The following is a 20,865-nucleotide window of genomic DNA, read 5'->3' on the forward strand; positions in this document are numbered from 1 at the left end:
GCAAACACCACTGCACCCAACTCCAGATCATGAGTAGGGTAGTTCTCCTCATAAGGCTTCAACTGCCTAGAAGCATAGGCAATCACTTTACCATTCTGCATCAACACACACCCCAACCCATTCTTCGAAGCATCCGTATAAACCTCGAAATTCTCGCTCCCTTCAGGTAATGCGAGGACAGGAGCTGTGGTCAACCGCTCCTTTAAAGTTTGGAACGCCGTCTCACAACTCTCATCCCAACGAAACCTGTTCTCTTTCCTCATCAACGCTGTCATCGGTCTAGCTATCTTGGAGAAATCTTTCACGAACCGTCTGTAGTATCCAGCTAAACCCAAGAAACTTCTCACTTCAGCAACATTCTTTGGTGTTTCCCACTTTGTCACTGCCTCAATCTTCGCCGGATCCACAGCTACCCCATCTTTAAAGATTACATGCCCCAGAAAAGCAACTTTCTCCAACCAAAACTCACACTTGGACAACTTAGCATACAACTCATGATCCTCAAAGTCTCGCAACACGATCCTCGGATGCTCCTCATGCTCCTCCTTAGTCTTAGAGTAGACTAAGATATCATCGATAAACACCACCACGAATGGTCCAAGAAGCGTCTCGAAGATCCTATTCATCAGATCCATAAACACTGCCGGCGCATTAGACAACCCAAACGGCATCACCACATACTCATAATGGCCATACCTCGACGTGAAAGCTGTCTTCGGTATGTCCACATCTCTAATCTTCACCTGATGGTACCCCGACCTCAAATCAATCTTAGAAAAAGATGTTGCACCACTCAACTGATCAAACAGGTCATCTATCCTTGGCAAAGGATACTTGTTCTTTATCGTCACACGGTTCAACTCTCTGTAATCTATGCACAGCCTCAAACTTCCATCTTTCTTCTTCACGAAAAGAACTGGTGCTCCCCAAGGCGATACACTTGGTCTAATGTATCCCTTCTCTATCAAATCATCCAACTGCTTCCTAAGCTCCTCCATCTCCTTAGGACCCATACGATACGGTGCCTTAGAGATTGGCCCCGTCCCTGGCTTCAACTCGACGGTGAAATCTATCTCCCTCTTCGGTGGCAACCCCGGAATCTCCTCTGGAAAAACATCCGCAAACTCTCCCACCACTGGTATCTCGTCAACTGCCGGGCTCTCTATCCGGTCATCTCTCACATGGCACAAAATCAGAGGACATCCCTTCCTCAGATACGACTTCAAGGTGACATGTTTGCAATCAACTTAACTTTGGGTTTGACTAGAAACCCACGGTAAGACACACTAACACCCTTAGGGCCTCTTAGGGACACTTTCTTTTGATGACAGTCTATCTTAGCTTTATACTTTCCTAACCAATCCATCCCAACTATCATCTCAAAACCATTAAAAGGAAACTCTAGCAAGTCTACAGGGAAATCGACTTGCCCAACTATCAAGGATACATCTCTAAACAACCTCCCACACGATACAGACTCTCCCGAAGGTATGAAAACTTGTTCCCTAACTCGACTCATATACTCTCAAACCCAATTTGTTTAACATGACTCAAGACACAAACGATCGAGAAGCCCCCGAATCAAACAAAACAAACGTAGGAACACCATTAACAAGAAATGTACCGGTGATAACGTGCTCATCCTCCTCATTTGCTTTCTTGTCCATCATGAACAACTTGCCATGGTCTTCTGCCCGCCTCCCGGACAAGATCGGGCGATGCGGTCGGCTTAGCACCCGACCCCCGATTGTTGTTGTGGTTGTTCGCGGTGTCTTCGATAAGAATTACCGCCGTTGCGGTTGCCTCCACTCTGGTAGCTCGACCTCCCGGTTTGGCCATGATCCCGCCGGTCGTTGCTCGCGAAGCTCGCGCAGTCTCGGAAAGATCCGGTGCACTTGTGCACTCATGTCTCTTGTGGCCTACGCCACCACAACCAAAGCAGTCACTCCCCGCCTATTGCTCACACTCCCACGGCCTCTCCCAAAGGAAGTTCCAAAGACTAAACCCGGACCCGAAGAAAACCCCTTAGATTGATTGTGGTTGCCTTTCTTGAAATTAGATTGGCCACCACCCTCGCTCTCGATTTCCTCTTCTCTCCACCCGACCTCTCCGAGCCATCTCCACTAGCCTCTCGGCTCTCCCGCCCTCTCATATGCTTCCTTTACATCGTAAGGACTCCCACGGGTAACTTATCCATAATTTTCGTGGTTAGCCCTCTCTCAAACCTCAAAGCCAGATTCTCCTCACTCAAACCCATATCCTCAAAGATATCTAGATTTCTCATTGAACTGCCTGTAGTACTCAGCCACAGACATCTCAGCAGTCATCTTAAACTTGTCGAACTCCTCTCTCAACTTACTCCTCACATGTTCTGGCACGAACTCCTTCCTCACCGCCCTACGAAACTCCTCCCAAGGTATAGCAGGTAACCCCTGGTTGGTATATATCTCCTTGGCACTCACTTTCACTGAGTCCCACCACTTGCCACCGCCTCCCTCGGATAAAATGCAGCTGATCCACTCTCATCGAATCGGGACAACGAACTAAATCTAGTATGTTCTCCATCTCCTCACCAACTATCTAGAAGATTAGGCTCCTCAACTCCCTTATACTCCTTCGGATTAAACCTCGCAATATAGAGGCTGACTTTAGCATGGTCAACCTCCTTCTCCTTACTCTTATCCTTGTCCTCATTCACTCTCTTCGGGGTCTCGAAGAGCGTCCCGGTGCTCTAACATCTTGACGATGTCGTCCGTAGTCATAAGCTCAGCTCTCGCATACAAGGCATTTCTCTTGGGCGGCATCTTGAAGCTATACAAGAAAGGGATAAACATAAACACACGTACTAGACCTCAAAACACGAAAACGCGTTGCCCAGCACCTACTCGATCGAGTATCCAAACCCACTCGATCGAGTAACGGGCTACTCGATCGAGTGCCCCCATGTACTCGATCGAGTACCCAAACTCCAGAACAAAACCGACCTTCTGATCTCTAACCCACTCGATCGAGTATCTAGGCTACTCGATCGAGTGACCCCCTACTCGATCGAGTACCCCTAGTTACTCGATCGAGTGCCCCAAAACGCGATTCTGGACTCAAAATCGTCAAAAACCTACCCGATCGAGTCAGCCTCACTCGATCAAGTACCACCCATACGTAATAGCTACCCGCATATTACGTCATATACTAACATGCTAACTTTATAAATCACATTATATCATATCAATCATGCTATTAATTGCCACGTTGTAAACATTCCATCATGCTATCATTTTATCAACAATATCTATATATATATATAACATCACTTTTCTTTTATTTCATCAACTTCCAATTCGAACATACGACCATCAACACATTCCATCACATTGTTACGCAAGTTACTAAGCACACACATGACTCAACACACACATTCCCCCATGTGACCGGTTCAAAGTTGTAGGGCGACCCCTTGCGACTTTAGGACGTCTCCCAAGCCTTTGCACTAGCTCCTACGACTTTTACCCTGGGTTCATTTTAATTGACTCCCTATGTTCATTAAGTTCATTGGTTACGGGTTTTGAACCTGGCTCGATACCATTTGTAACACCCCATACTCCAAGTGCCTTACCAGGACCACTCAGGTATGAAGACATCACTATCTCGGTCGCCCGAGGTATGATAATCAAATAGACAAAACGGAAACAACATTTATTATAAATAGTTTAATGATGAATACAATCCTCGAAACCAAACTGAAAGTACAATACATTATTCCAAACTATTGTTCTCAACTGAAATATAAATAAATACTAAACTACAGCGGAAGACTCTATCGTCATGTCGTGGCCATCCCGGCCTATCCCAAGATCATCTCTCTATACCTGCTCAATATCTTCTCACTATCACCGAATGGATCACCGCAGGTTTTACAAAACAACACCGGGGTCAGTACTAATCACACAATCAATATAGATAACAATAAAAGACAAACAGACAGCTGAACTGTCACACACACACACACACCACCAACTCCCATCATCTCAATATCGATCGTCCACTGGACCGCCCGCGTGGGGACCGCAGCCGTTCCCACCTAAGCCCCGCTCATCGTACGAGCGATAACCCTGTCCATTAATGTGCACATCCCCTTTCGCGGCGGGTTCCACGAAGGGCGAAACTAGGGCGTGAGATCACTCCCGCAAGTGACCCCACTCAGCCGAGAACGCATCTCGAGAACCATCAACAAACACAATCACAATCACAATCACAATCACAATCACAATTACAATCATCACATCAATCAACTAACTACATCACATCACCAATATCCCATTATGGGACTAATACTGAGTAGGAAAATCCTACCTGGAAAGCACAACACGCAGACGGTATCTACAGCTGTATCAAAACGGCTCCTTTACGAATTCTTCTCCTATCATACATAACACATAAAGACTACCAATTACTTACTACTCATAAAACCCCCAAACCCTAAATTAGGGTTTGACCAAACCTAGCAAAACATTATAAAAATTACGCTAGAAGCTTACCCTCGACGCAAGGAATCCAACGACGCGAACTACGATACAAACTGACCGTCTGAACTCCGGGAATTGTCAAGAACGCGATTAGGAAGAAGAACCAGTTGCTTTCTCTCTTAAACAGGTTTTAGGTTTTGTAAAAAGTGATTTAGAATAAAGACGAATATGTTTAAATACCTTAATCGCGTAATTAACAAAACCCGAGAAAAACCCCCGATAAACCGGACACTCGATCGAGTACCCAAGGTACTCGATCGAGTAGCCCCCTACTCGATCGAGTGCCCCTGACTACTCGATCGAGTGCCCAACAGGTCAGAAACTATTTATCTTCGCAACTTGCCCTTACTCGACAGAGTAAGGGCTACTCGATAGAGTACCCCCCAAGACATAAATACGGAGTATTACAGACAACCCTTCCTTAACCCGCTAAATCCCAACTCCTTAAGCCACCATCGACACCATCCAACCTAGCTACCCCTAGCCTTCAACCCGACGCACCCCAACAACCCACAACCACCAGCCAAAGCACCACCACCATCCTACAACTTACGCCCTAATCAGCCACAAGCATCACCAACTACCGAAAACCCGACATACAAATTCACGTTTGACTTACAACCACTACCACCACTAGACGTCACCATCATCCCCCATCATACCCAGCACCACCATCAACCCAGCCACGACTAGCCACCATGCCCTAGCTGCCTTGCCTTGTTCACGACACCCATAACAACACTCGCACAACACAACCTGACACATCCACGAAACCCGACCACAAACCAAACACAACACCCATATACCACCCTTACCACCACCAGTGACAACCCGTGGCCACCACCGTGGTCTACCTTGACCTACGGTGGTCCCACCATCAGCCACAACCTCTCACGACACAACCCAATACCGACAGCAATAACAAACATCCCTCCTCCCTTGTTTCACGTTTTTCCAGCCACCAACCACCCAAACCGCCACCTCCGATCACCACGACACCACCATGGTGGTCGACTACCAGCCCTAGTCCTAACCCATCCTAGCCCAGGTTCATTTGGTCAAGTTTCATGGGTCGAATTCCCATAAACCCCCTTTCGACATACCCTAACAACAAACCCAAACAACCACCCAAAACCCGCCTGAAACGCCCCTTTCCCGAGGCCCCTGGTGGTCAAAGGTAGGTCCTGGTAAATCCCTGGTGGTCCACGGTCATGTTCATGGTCACGGCTCGTCCTATGGTGGCCTGGTTTACGAGTTATAGTTAAGCAAAGTGTATACATGAGACGGTCTTACCTCGAGTTAATTGTTGATTTTGAGTCTCTTGTCACTTTCCCTAAATCCCCAATTCTCTCTTCAAATTCCAGATTTATTATGACAATTTAGTTGTATTATTTTCCCTTTTATAAGACAAGTTAAACTAATCCCTTTTTTTAGGAAATCCGTTTTAAGGCAACTATTTCTATTATAAAATACAATTTTTATTATTATTATTATTATTATTATTATTATTATTATTATTATTATTATTATTATTATTATTATTATTATTATTATTATTATTATTATTATTATTATTATTATTATTATTATTATTATTATTATTATTATTATTATTATTGTTATTATTATTATTATTATTATTATTATTATTATTATTATTATTATTATTATTATTATTATTATTATTATTAGCACTACTCGGAAATTCCGAGCACACAACCCTAGGTCCAATTAGCCCATTACACATTCCCGACTTAATTGTTATTTTATTATATTATACATTATTCCACCTAACACAATTATAAATTATATTATAATTAATTATTTAAAATGCGTTAATTATTAATATAAATTTTATCAATTTACGGAGTATTACAGTCTTCCCCCCTTAAAATGAACTTCGTCCCGAAGTTCGCCCATAACTACTACTACAACACTTATAAACATCCACACAACTAAGCACCATCCAACTTATGATAGCATAAGTATTCATTTACGACTATCAATCACGCCAATATTACCACAAGATATCACAATAATTACTAAAAACATTTGTAGTATTACATTTCTTCCCCCTAAAAATAAACTTCGTCCTCGAAGTTCGGAATATCAAACAATAGGAACAACGAAATCATTGTTGTAACGTCACAAAACATGAAATGCACATTGTAACATAAGACAACACTTATTTTCAACGTACACAACACCAATTAATGGTTAAATGAATAACAAAATCTTTGTGTTACTTCTAAATAGCAAAACTAATCATATAATATATTATAACTAATCTTTATTTAAACTTCAACTTATTACTCTAACTATCGACGAATACATTGCCAGACTAGATAATAATCTATAACAAAATACGCATAATTGTTTAGTTTAATCTTTTCTTTATAATGCTATCTAACTTAGAGATGGATGCATTTAATGTGAACATATATATATATATATATATATATATATATATATATATATATATATATATATATATATATAAGCTTAGGGAAACACGGTCCGCATATCACTAGACATGTCATCCTACTTCACATAATTTACAACATCAAAATATCAATGCTCAAAAGATAAGAAACAAAACTTATACTTTTCAAGGCTAGGAAAACAAGTTATAACTTCTAAAAATCATTAATGAATAATAACCTAATTACTTCTTGAGCACTTATACTTTTTAGAAAGTACAAAGAGTTAAAAACTCATGAGAGAAAGAATCAAGTAAAAAACTCATAAAGTCAATTTATAATGCATTTTACAAATTATTCGGTCGAAACATAAATTTCACAGCAACTTGTCAGAAACTTAGGTCAACTTGTAAAAATCACTATTAATTGTCAAAAATTTACCTTGCAACATGGCTTATTAATTTAGAAACATATACGAATATTTTAAACAATGGAGTTGTAATTACACCAAACAGATAAGGAGTTTTTAAATGACAAATTTTACAAAAACATGACGCGAAAACATCACTGTACATGAATATTTTGACCACTGTCCACTAAAATATTTATTTCTCCTAAACCGTATATTACTTAGACATGAGACCAGTGGCATATGAAAGCTAACTTACAAGGGTATCACACATAAAAATCTCGTATAAGAATTTTAAACAGGCAGTAAATGACAGCCAAAACAATCAAGGGTAAAAATCTTGTGAAATCAACCAAAATCGCATTCTTCACAATTCCACACAACAATTAATACTTTACATGTTTAATCATATTCACACCTTCCACATACATGCCAACATACTTCCTCATATCAACATGCTTATAACAATGCTTAAAAGAAATCATGTCACACCCCTCCTCCGCAAAATAAAGTTACGCCCCCGTAACCGCAACCATTAATGACAACAATACGTAACCAAGACAAACAAAATTCCGAAGAGAAATATACTATATTCATTTTAAATTACCCCACACTTTCAAGTATTCTCTAAGGGTTTCCGGTTCAATACTGAGAGGCCCATGGTACGAATTAAGGGCGCCTTCTTAACCGCACTAAGAGGGGCACCTAAAAATTTCTACCCGGGGTTCATTTTATTTAGACACAACCTAAGTTCATTATTATTCATTGGTTAGGCCTGAGGATCATTTTGCTCTGATACCACTTTGTAACACCCCCATTTATCTAGGAGCCTTTAGCAAGACATTCCCAATAAATAGAACTGTTACCATCTCGGTTGCCCGAGGTAAATGATACAAATTAAAACAAACCAAAGTACTTTAATAACTTTAACTGAAATAATGGTTTTATTACATTGCCAACCGATTAAATTTAAGCCTTAATATTACAATAAACTATGCAACGGAAATTACATAAATAAAGTGATATAACTATATACTATGTGATCTAGACTTCAACTACGGTCCAAGTCGAGCTCTCATCCCAATGCTCCCGAGTCAGCTAATCTTTAGTACCTGTCAAATCTGCTCCCCATAAAACGGTTCACCGCAGGTGTTCATGAATACACTGTCAACCACGAGGTTGAGTAGGAAACTAAACATTGAATAAAGATACAACAACCTGCAAATAGATTCCCCAATCACACTTTGTCCACTCCCCACCACCGCACACACCCACTTCTAGACACACAGTCATACTCCACTTCCCACCACCGCACACACCCACTTCTAGACACACAGTCATACTCCTCTTCTAGACACAGTCATACTCCAGGACACACAGTTCCGCCTCAGACACACAGTCTGGATATACTGGACACACAGTCCCGCCTTAGACACACAGTCTGGTTACACACAAAACTCATCTCCCAACTCCAACAACAATTGATAATAATGACAGTCTTAGTAATATAACCAAACCAGCATGATATAGAATAATGGCATAAGACAGAAAATCCAGCAAGATAATAATATCGTTGTAAACAGTTAAACACATCCTTCACCAATCCACCACCTCATACATTTAATCCAGCTTTAGCAATAACAGAAATAAGACAAGATTGAGTAGTTTCCTACCTGGCAAGCAAATCCAATTAAGCAGCTCAAAGCGCTCCAAATAATTAAAGCACACGAACCCGATTATAAATTCTTCACAAATCGTCACCTAACAAAATATTATAATATGCATAGCTTAATTATTAATTACTAATTATTAAATTATAATTTAATTATCTGAATTAATTCCCGTACGAATTATTATTACGTGAAATCCCGTCTTGCAAATAAACAAGTTAACTCACTACCATACCCTTGAACTTCCCGTGAAAACACAACCACAAACACAAACCACATACTACACACAAAAATCGTGTTTGACAACCCTTCCTTAACCCGCTAAATCCCGACGCCTCAAGCCACCATCGACACCATCCAACCTAGCTACCCCTAGCCTTCAACCCGACGCACCCCAACAACCCACAACCACCAGCCAAAGCACCACCAACATCCTACAACTTACGCCCTAATCAGCCACAAGCATCACGAACTACCGAAAACCCGACATACAAATTCACGTTTGACTTACAACCACTACCACCACTAGACGTCACCATCATCCCTCATCATACCCAGCACCACCATCAACCCAACCACGACTAGCCACCATGCCCTAGCTGCCTTTCCTTGTTAACGACACCCATAACAACACTCGCACAACACAATCCCGACACATCCACGAAACCCGACCCCAAACCAAACACAACACCCATATACCACCCTTATCACCACCAGTGACAACCCGTGGCCACCACCGTGGTCTACCTTGACCCACGGTGGTCCCACCATCAGCCACAACCTCTCACGACACAACCTAATACCGACAGCAATAACAAACATCCCTCCTCCCCTGTTTCACGTTTTTCCAGACACCAACCACCCACTACAAAGAAAAGGTTCCATAGCGACGGAAAACTCCATTGCAAATATGTCAATCCCGTCGCAAAAATAGAACTTGCGACGGAATTGCGACGGATTTAACCCGTCGCTTTATTTCGTCGCAAAATTTGGTTTTGTGACGGGAATTCCGTTGCAACTAAATATCTGCGACGGATCAAAGCGTCGCAGAAACCCATCGCAAAAGAGGGACTTGCGACGGAAATTCCGTCGCCATACACTGTTCATGGGAGGCCACGTGGACATAATGGTCAACCAAAAAGTCAATATCTGCGACGGATTTTCCGTCGCAGATCACTGTTCATACAGGCCACGTAGGCACTTAAGTCAACCAGAAAGTCAATATCTGCAACGGAAAATCCGTCGCAGATCACTGTTCATAAGGGACACGTGTCCCCAAAGTCAACCAGAAAGTCAACATTTGCGACGGAAAATCCGTCGCAAATTCCGTCGCAGGGCAGAATGAACCAGGGGGTTTACAACGCTTTTCCAGCTCCTCCATTGCTTTGAAAGCAATTACATGTACTTCCGGTTTCCTACAAACATACAGAAAATCCAGCAATTGACAAATTCACAACTCGTTCAAGACGAGATTTCCAAACAAAGTCTTCGCATTAACTTGAAATAAAAGGTTTACAACCGTTTAGTACAATAATTGTTCAACAAAGAAAGCTAAATAAGTCCATAAACTACGGGGTAGGAGATCAACTAACAACTACTAATCAATACACGTGAGTAGGAGTAGGCCTAGCATTGTCGCCACCATCATCATCAAAGTCATTTCTAGCTTGAGATACACCTCCGGGGTTACAAGTTTGAGTGGTAAAACCTTGTTGGCTCAAGAACTCCTCTATTGCCGCAAGCCTTTGAGATTGTTCGGCCTCAACTTGCTTTAGTCGCGCATTCTCTTTTGCGACTCTACCAACAAAACCCGGAGTATGAGGAGTAGAAAAGAGGTTACCAGTCGAGCGGCGGTGGTGCTCCCAAATTTGTGGTGCTGCATTTCCCGCGCCAAGTACTCTACCTTTCTTATCAAACCGTCCATGTTCTTCAATATAAATTTCATTATCATCAATGTTCTCGACCCCTTGACTCTGAAGCTCAGTTTTCTTTGAGATGATTTTACCCTATATCAATAAAAAACGAAAGATTAGATACCATCTACTAAATAATCATGATTGAAAAAACGAGTTAAAAATTAAATAATTATAGTAACTTACGATGAGTTGACCAGTTTTTTTGGATAACCATCTTTTTGTGCTATGCTTCCTTGTCTTCTCCAACAACTGCAAAGCGGACGGAATATCTCTTTTCCCATCTTTATCAATCTACAATTTTGATACTTGTTAAATATAATTACTAACTTTAAATAAAGTTAAAGAAAAAAAAGGTAATAAATTAAAAAAGGAAGTGAAGAAATTACCATTGAGTCCATATATTGCAAAGTGCTTTTTTGACCCATTACGTGAGTAGCCAACGCCTTCCCTTTCTCGTCACTTCCCGACCTACGGTTGGCCGAATTCTTCTCCGATCTTCCCGTGAAACTAGGATCGTCAAGTGGTCTATTCTTCAATTGACGGTGCAAGTCAACACTAATTCAATCCGGCTTTTCATGCTCTTCCTTATGATAAGCTCGATAAATCATTTGCCATAAACGGGTCTTCATGGCATCTTCCCAAGCCTTCTTAACCCTTGTCTTGTCACGGGGATCGTAACTAACACGCCACTGTTTAATAAATAATAAAGTTAGAAAATAAACTTTATTGTAAATAAATATAAAATAAATGAATAAAATACCTAATATTAAATTAAATGACAATTGCTAATACCTCAAACCAATTCCACCAATCCTTCTTTAGAGTAGATGACGCCGATTTCCAATTAGGAGCATGTTCTTTGTAGTTGCATCCAATAGTATTCGATATCAAGTTCACAACTTTTTCATCACTGAACCTGAAAAAAAAGAATGAGAATATAATAAATATTTATATATATATATAAATCGTTATAAAAATAATTAATTACGAAAAAATAACATACTTACCAAACGCCTTCTTGCTCAAGAGAATCGAGAGGAATTTTGTCAACTACTGGTATTTCTTCATTCTCGTTTTCCTGTCCTTGGTTTCCTGCATTACTATTACTACCATATCTTCGTCTCCTCGACGCCATAGAAACCAACTAAATTCTTTAACATTGTTAGAAATCAAATAATAGCAACCAAATAACAAATTGGCAAAGTAAGAAATTGGCAAAGTAAGAAATCAAATAATCAAATAATAGCAACAAAAAAAGAAATTGGCAAAGTAAGAAATCAAATAATCAAATAATAGCAACAAAATAAGAAATTGGCAAAGTAAGAAATCAAATAATCAAATAATAGCAACCAAATAAGAAATTGGCAAAGTAAGAAATCAAATAATCATATAATAACAACAAAGTAAGAAATTAAATAGTACTCCCTCCCTCTCGGTCAAGTAATCAAATAATAGCAACAAAGTAAAAAAATAAGATTGAATAAAAAGTAAGATTGAATGAAAACAAACTAGATTTCATAAAATTAAGCCATACGACATCTACAACTAATAGTAGCAACAAAGTAATAAGATTGAAAGAAAGGGTATATAACATCTACAACTAATATAAATCCTAGTCATCATCATCATCATCATCATCATCATCATCACTTAAATTAGCGTTTTCGTTGCTTTCAGAAAGCGATTCTAAAAAATCCTCATCATCATCTTCTTCTAAATACTTCTTCAAAGCCTCCTCTCCTAACTCTTCCTCATCTTCCTCCTCTGGCATATCATCATTCTGTACTTGCATTTCATCTCCTTGCATTTCTTCTTGTTCCTCCTCCACATTTTCATTCTCATCTTCTATTTCAATTATTGTCAATGTTGTATCACCATTATTAACATCTTCTTGAAAGATAGATTCATCAGTAGGAGCATCCACTTGTGATCTTGCCTTTATTTTAAATACTGCTGACCACTGATCTTTATCTCTTTTGATATTTGGATAAGGAGCATAGCAAACTTGTTCCACTTGATATGCTAACACAAATGGGTCATATTTTGGAAATTTTTTGCTCCGATTAACATCCACAAGTTTATATTCCTTATGTACTTGCATTCATCTTTCTGAGTTATCTATCCAATTACATTTGAATAAAATAACGTTGTAAGGGTTTTTCAAAGATAAGACAACTCAACAACTTCATTTAGGGTTCCATAGTAGTCAGCTCCTTCAGTCGAACTCACACACACTCCATTGCTAATTGTAGACTTTTCCAAATCTTTCCCATCTATGAAAGCTCGAAATTTGTATCCATTGATGGAATAACGCTTCCATGTTCTTACTTTTTTTGAAGGTCCATTTGCTAAGGCAACTACAACTGGATCTTTTAAATTATTTACCTAGAATTAATGATAATGAACCAATTATTTACCAAATAATAATATAATTTAAATAAGCATTATAGAATATATATTATTTACTTACTTGACCTCTAAGCCAGTCATGGACTTTTGTTTCAAATTTGTTCCAAATATCCTCGGCCATAGAAATCTCAGGATATTCTCTTTTGATGTAATCCTCAAACAACCTATTCAAAAATGCCGAATTAAGTTTTGAATTAATTTTTGCATGTTTTACTTAAAACAACGTTTAAAATTAAAAAATTTTTCACCTACCTTTCCATACGTTTCAACTCATCAGAATCACAATTAGATAAAACATAGAGGTGTGCACGTTCATATTCGTTATCTTCCAAAAATCTTTTACGATATTTTCCAGAAGTAGTGCCCTCATGATCTTGAAATAGCTCGGGCAAGGTAGAATACTTCGCCTTTTTCTGACCTATGTCAAGGTCTTTTGCCTTTGTGTCTATATGATCTTCAAAGTAAAAAGAAAAAAAATTGCTATTTCTTCAAGCAAATATGCGTTGCATAATGACCCTTGAACACGAGCTTTATTTCCAATTTTTTTTTTCAAATGATTCAAGAACCTACAAAAAAATTGGTTAAGAATGAATGAAATTAAGTAATAACCTTAAAAGGCTTCGTAAAAGATATTGATATTACCTCTCAAAAGGATACATCCACCTATATTGCACAAGACCACCCACTTTCACTTCATATGGCAAATGAATTGGCAGATGTTCCATTGAGTTAAAAAATGAAGGTGGAAGTATTTTTTCCAATTTGCAGATTATCTCGACAATATTTTTCTCGAGACTTGTTATTTTTTCAATTTGTACTGATGAAGTGCACAAGTCTCTGAAAAATTGACTAATCTCAGTTATGGCATTCCACTCATTTTTAGGGAGAAGGTGCCTTAAAGCAACCGACAGTAAACGCTCCATAAACACATGACAGTCATGGCTTTTCAAGCCATATAGCTTCAGCTCATTCATATCGACACATCTTCTCAAATCTGAAGCATAGCCGTCTGGAAACTTTAAATTACATATCCAATCACACAACACTTTCTTCTGCTCTTTTTTCAAAACGACTGAATCCACCTTTCGCGACCTTGAACAAAGTTGTAACATGTCTTTTTGTGCATTTGGGTTCAAGGTTGTCTTGTCTTTTCTATCCATCACCGTGTGAATTAGTTGTTCGAAAATGTTTTTTCTCAATATGCATGACATCAAGGTTATGTCGAATTAGTAGTGTGCTCCAATATGGAAGCTCCCAAAAAATACTTTGTTTCCACCACCCAATTCGTTTCGCTTTAACCATTCTCAATTCATGGTCAGATGCATCCACGATTTTTGGTAAATCTTTCACACATTCCCACACTTGTTCGCCCGATAACCTCGTTCCAGCAACATCGTTCTCTATTCTTCCTTTTCGAAAGTGGACTTTATCCTTGCGAAAAGTATGATCAGTGTCTAAATATTGTCTATGACAATCAAACCAACTCCATTTTCTCGCTATGTCAAGCCAAGTCGATTTAGTCTCTTTTTCGTACAACATGGACATGCATTCTCACCAGCAGTTGACCAACCAGATAACATGCCATAAGCAGGAAAGTCGTTGATCGTCCATAGGAGTGCGGCTCTTAAGTCGAAGTTTTGTTTCCTAGACACGTCATTTGTAAACAATCCCGTGTCCCACAATTGCTTCAACTCATGAATTAGAGGCTGTAAATAGACGTCAAGGTTTTGTTTGGGACTCTTTGGTCCAGGAATAATTAATGTTAAGAACATAAATTGTCTTTTCATGCATAGCCAGGGTGGTAAATTGTAAGGTGTAAGCATCACCGGCCAGCATGAATAACAGTTCCTGAATGGCCCAAAAGCCGAGAAACCATCGGTGCAAAGTCCAAGTCTAACATTCCGAGGCTCAGATGCAAAAGAAGGATGAAGATGATCAAAATGTTTCCACGCCTCACTGTCACTTGGATGAGACATTGTCCCACTAACTCGAGGGTTTTCATAATGCCAACGCATTTGTTCCGCGAGGTTTTTTGTGGCATAAATTCGTTGCAAACATGGCCCTATTGGGAAATAATTTAAGAAATTTTCGGGGACCCTTTTGCCATTTGCATTCTTTGCAATTTTGTACCTAGCTCTACCACATTTTCTACACTTGTCGAGAAGAGCGTCGTCCATCCAAAAAAGCATACATCCATTAAAACATGCATCTATCTTTTCATGAGGAAGTTGAAGAGCTTTGAGAACATTTTTGGTTTCATAGAAGTTACGCATCAAAATATGATCTTGAGGAAGAAGGTCTCCCATGAGTGACGTGAACCCATCTACACATTTATGGGCTAAGTTGTGTTCATATTTCAGAGCAACAAGCCTTGCAGCCGACTGTAGCAATGAGAGTCGACATCCCTCGTAGACAGGTTGCTCGGCACGTTTTAACATTTGAAAAAAGGCTAATACATTGGGATTTGGAGATTCATAAACCACCTCGGCATTAAGAGCTTCTTCCCTAATTTGATCAATGCTATCGCGCAACGCATCCTCTACCATATCCCTATAAGGATTGTCAGAGGGCATTGCCATTTCCTCTTCCTCAACGGGGAATTTCTCTCCGTGACACACCCAATCATAATAGTTGTCACAAAAACCCTTTAGACCAAGGTGTTTTCGTACTTCTTGTTCAACTAAAAACTTTTTATTTTTGCACTTACTACATGGACACCTAATTTCTTTATTTCTAATGAATTCGTCTTGTTGCTTAACATAATCAATGAATTTATTAACCCCTATTACGAATTCCTTCCTTAATTTTTTATTGGAATCCAACCTTTCATACATCCAGTTTCGTTCTAATCTCTTCATTGCAAATCTACATATATATTAGTAAATAAAAATTATTAATAAAAATGGTAAGAGCATTCATAAACTTATCTTTGAATTTTTCATACAACAACAACAACAACAACAACAACAACAACAACAACAACAACAACAACAACCACCACAACCACAAACTCAAAAAAAAATACTTTCAAAGATTGGGGTCCTTATCATCCAACCTAAACCCATCTTTGAATCTTTCATACCATTAGTAAATACCCAATTTTTTTTCTTGATTGTAATGAGACAAAAATTCGGCAGCACTTCCTTACAGTTCTCCAAATATATTATTTAGAATGAATTCTCACTCTACATATGTATTCGGAGAACATTAAAGGAAATGTAAACCAAATTTTGTCTCATAACAAGCAAGAAAAAAATTGAGTATTTACCACCTAAATGGCATAAAAGATTCAAAGACAGTTCCAAAACGAGGACTATTCAAGAATTACACCTAATGTGTAATCCCTGAACGGGTACTAGGTCAAAAATATATTAACAATCACAACACAAGCATAAGATGAATTAATATTTGTAAAAAAAATATACATGACACAAATGTACACAACTTATCAAAACAAACTTAATAATTACTAATAAATCTTATAAAACTAAGCAAAAGTAGAGTAAGCATCCTTAAATTGGTTTAAACATCATAAATTGTCTTTTAATTAAACTAAATTATTTTAATAATCCTAAACTTAATTAAATTAAGCATTATAAAATTGATTTAAACATCCTAAATTGGCTTTTAACTAAATTAAACCACCCTAATAATCCTAAACATTCTAAATTGGATATTAATTAAACTAATTTATTTTACCAATCCTAAACTTAATTAAACTAAGTATTATAAAATTGATTTAAACATCCTAAATTGGCTTTTAACTAAATTTCACTATCCTAATAATACTAAACATCCTAAATTGGCTTTCAACTAAACTAAACAATCCTAATAATACTAAACATCCTAAATTGGCTTTCAACTAAACTAAACAATCCTAATAATACTAAGCATCCTAAACTAATCATAATTAATTAAAACAATAACCATAAACCCTAATTAATCAAAATAGTAAAATAAATTAAACAAACCTTAAATTAATTAAGAGATGGAGACAAGGGAGAAGAGCGGCGGCGGCAGGAGCAAAGGGCGGCGGCGGCGGCGAGGGAGCTCAGTGGCAGAAAAAAAAGGGAAAGGGGAAAGGAAAAAAGGGAAAGGGGAAAGGAGAAGAAAGGGGAAAAGGGAAAGGAGAAAGGAGAAATAGGAGGAGTGATTTGGGGAGTAGGGTGGTGGTGGGAGTGGTGGTGGTGAGATTGAGGGAGACGGAGTTTTGGGTGTTTTGGGGTAAATAATTGAAGAGTGATAATGAAGGGGGAGGAAGACGCTGCTGCCCGTATAAAGAAAGCCTGCGACGGACTTTCCGTCGCAAACATAAAATAATAATAAATCCTGCGACGGAATTTCCGTCGCAGACTTAAAATAATATTATTTTTCCAACGTGTTAAGAGGTGTACAGATGGACACTTAAAAATGTCTGCGACGGAAATTCCGTCGCACAAAAAATATTATTTTAATATAGCGACGGAATTTCCGTCGCAGAATTTATTATTATTTTATTATCGCGACGGAAATTCCGTCGCAGACCTTCCCGCCATGTCAGAAAATTTGGCGGTCTGGGAAAATAGGCTGCAACGGAAAGTCCGTCGCAAGTCCGTCGCACAGTATGAGGTCCGTCGCAGGTTTAAATTTGCTACGGATTAATATTCCGTCGCAATGTGTCCGTCGCATCGAAACATTTTTTTTGTAGTGACCCAAACCGCCACCTCTGATCACCACGACACCACCATGGTGGTAGATTACCACCCCTAGTCCTAACCCATCCTAGCCCAGGTTCATTTGGTCCAGTTTCATAGGTCGAATTCCCATAAACCCCCTTTCGACATACCCTAACAACAAACCCAAACAACCACCCAAAACCCGCCTGAAACGCCCCTTTCCCGAGGCCCCTGGTGGTCAAAGGTAGGTCCTGATAAATCCTTGGTGGTCCACGGTCATGGTCATGGTCACGGCTCGTCATATGGTGGCCTGGTTTACGAGTTATATTTAAGCATAGTGTATACATGAGATGGTCTTACCTCGAGTTAATTGTTGATTTTGAGTCTCTTGTCACGTTTCCCTAAATTCCCAATTCTCTCTTCAAATTCCAGATTTATTATGACAATTTAGTTGTATTATTTTCCCTTTTATAAGACAAGTTAAGCTAATCCCTTTCCAATTTAGGAAATCCGTTTTAAGGCAACTATTTCTATTATAAAATACAATTTCTATTATTACTATTATTACTATTATTACTATTATTACTATTATTACTATTATTACTATTATTACTATTATTACTATTATTATTATTATTATTATTATTATTATTATTATTATTATTATTATTATTATTATTATTATTATTATTATTATTATTATTATTATTATTATTATTATTATTATTATTATTATTATTATTATTATTATTATTATTATTATTATTATTATTATTATTATTATTATTATTATTATTATTATTATTATTATTATTATTATTAGCACTACTCGGAAATTCCGAGCACACATCCCTAGGTCCAAATAGCCCATTACACATTCCTGACTTAATTGTTATTTTATTATATTATACATTATTCCATCTAACACAATTATAAATTATATTTTAATTAATTATTTAAAATGCGTTAATTATTAATATAAATTTTATCAATTTACGGAGTATTACATCTTCCCCCTTTTATGTCGAAAATTTGGGGCTTTTGCCTCAAATGAATTTGTCTAGCAAAATTGACATTAGAATGGATAATTGGCAATGTTAGGAACATAACTAAGTATTCTTTTTGAATTTTCGTCAAGTATTGAGCATTTGAGCGAAAAATGAGACGGTTTCTCAGTTTTTTCGAAAATTGCTTCGAAAATGATCTTAGGATTGTCCATTTTTGATGAAATTTGGTGTTTTGGAACCCTTGTGCAAGGGTAAACTTGATATCATGTCAAATTTTCGATTTGTGACAACTCTTTCAGGACACTTTTTAGGGCATAATCGCTATTGTAGCGAAATGCTGCCGAAATTTCGACTCAAACCCGCAACTAGGCTTGAATTTAGACTTGACTTGCCCAACTTACCACATGTGGTCTGGTTTTCAAAGAAATGGCCAAAGATGGCGATAAAAAATCACTTTCAGTGCTTGAAAATGCTTGAAATGGCTTCACGGAGGCTTGTCGTGGCTTGACATGGCCTTGTTTACTTTGATTTTGTAGGTGATGTGCAACACCCCCACACTCCAAGTGCCTTACCAGGACCACTCAGGTATAAGGATGCCACCATCTCGGTTACCCGAGGCATGATATTCATAAGACAATAACGAAACAACTTTAAAAGTAAATAAAGTTTAAAGTGATTACATAGCAATTCCAAACTGATAAAAAGAAATACAAGATTCTCAGACGGTCTACTGCTAAAACTATCAAAGCTATAAAACATCGTCTGACACAGCGGAAGACTTCTAACTGCCACGTGATGACTCATCCCAGCTATCCCATACGCGTCATATCATACCTGCTCAATAACTGCTCACCACCCCCGAATGGATCACCACAGTTTTTAAAACATTTAAACGGGGTCAGTACTAATCACACAATTTATATAATCCAACAACACAACAAACAACACAGCTCAAACGGTCACACACACACAATCACACCACTCCCATCAATCTCCGTTACCGACTGTCCACTGGACCAGCCCTGCCAGTGGGGGACCGCAGTCGTTCCCACCTAAGCCCCGCTCATCATACCGAGTGATAACCCTGCTCCATTAATGTGCACATCCCCTCCCGTGGCGGGTTCCACGGAGGGCGAAACTAGGGCGTGAATTGAAGCCACTCCCGCAAGTGACTCCACTCAGCCGAGAACGCATCTCGAGAGCCATAGACAAACAATCACATTCACAGCCGTCACAACACAATTACTATGTCAAACAATCAATCTCAACACATCAACAATCATCCCATTATGGGACTAATACTGAGTAGGAAATCCTACCTGGAAAGCACAACAGTCAGACGGTATCAACAGCTGTATCAAAAAGCCTCTTCTACAAAACCTCCTCCTATCATACAAACACATAAACACTACCAAATCACAATCTACACAAAACCCCCAAATCCCCATATTAGGGTTTAACCAACTTAAAGGAAAAACAATAAAAAGGGTACATAGATCTTACCCTCGACGCAAGGATCTCAACGGTATAACAAACGATGAAAACCGACCTTCCAAACTCCGGGATTTGCTAACAATGCGATTAAAGGGATGAACGTACTTGCTTTCTCTCTTTGACAGTAAATTAGGTTTTGCAAAAGTGTTTAGAATGATGACGGAAAAGGTTATATACCTTAATCGCATAACTAACAAAACCCGAGAAAAACTCCCCGTAAACCGGCTACTCGATCGAGTAGCTAACGTACTCGATCGAGTGCCCCCTTACTCGATCGAGTATCCTAGTTACTCGATCGAGTACCCAACAGGTCAGAAACTATTTTAAAACGCAACTCACCCTTACTCGACAGAGTAAGGCCT

Source organism: Silene latifolia, chromosome 8, assembly GCF_048544455.1.
Source record: "Silene latifolia isolate original U9 population chromosome 8, ASM4854445v1, whole genome shotgun sequence".
Lineage (NCBI taxonomy): Eukaryota > Viridiplantae > Streptophyta > Magnoliopsida > Caryophyllales > Caryophyllaceae > Silene > Silene latifolia.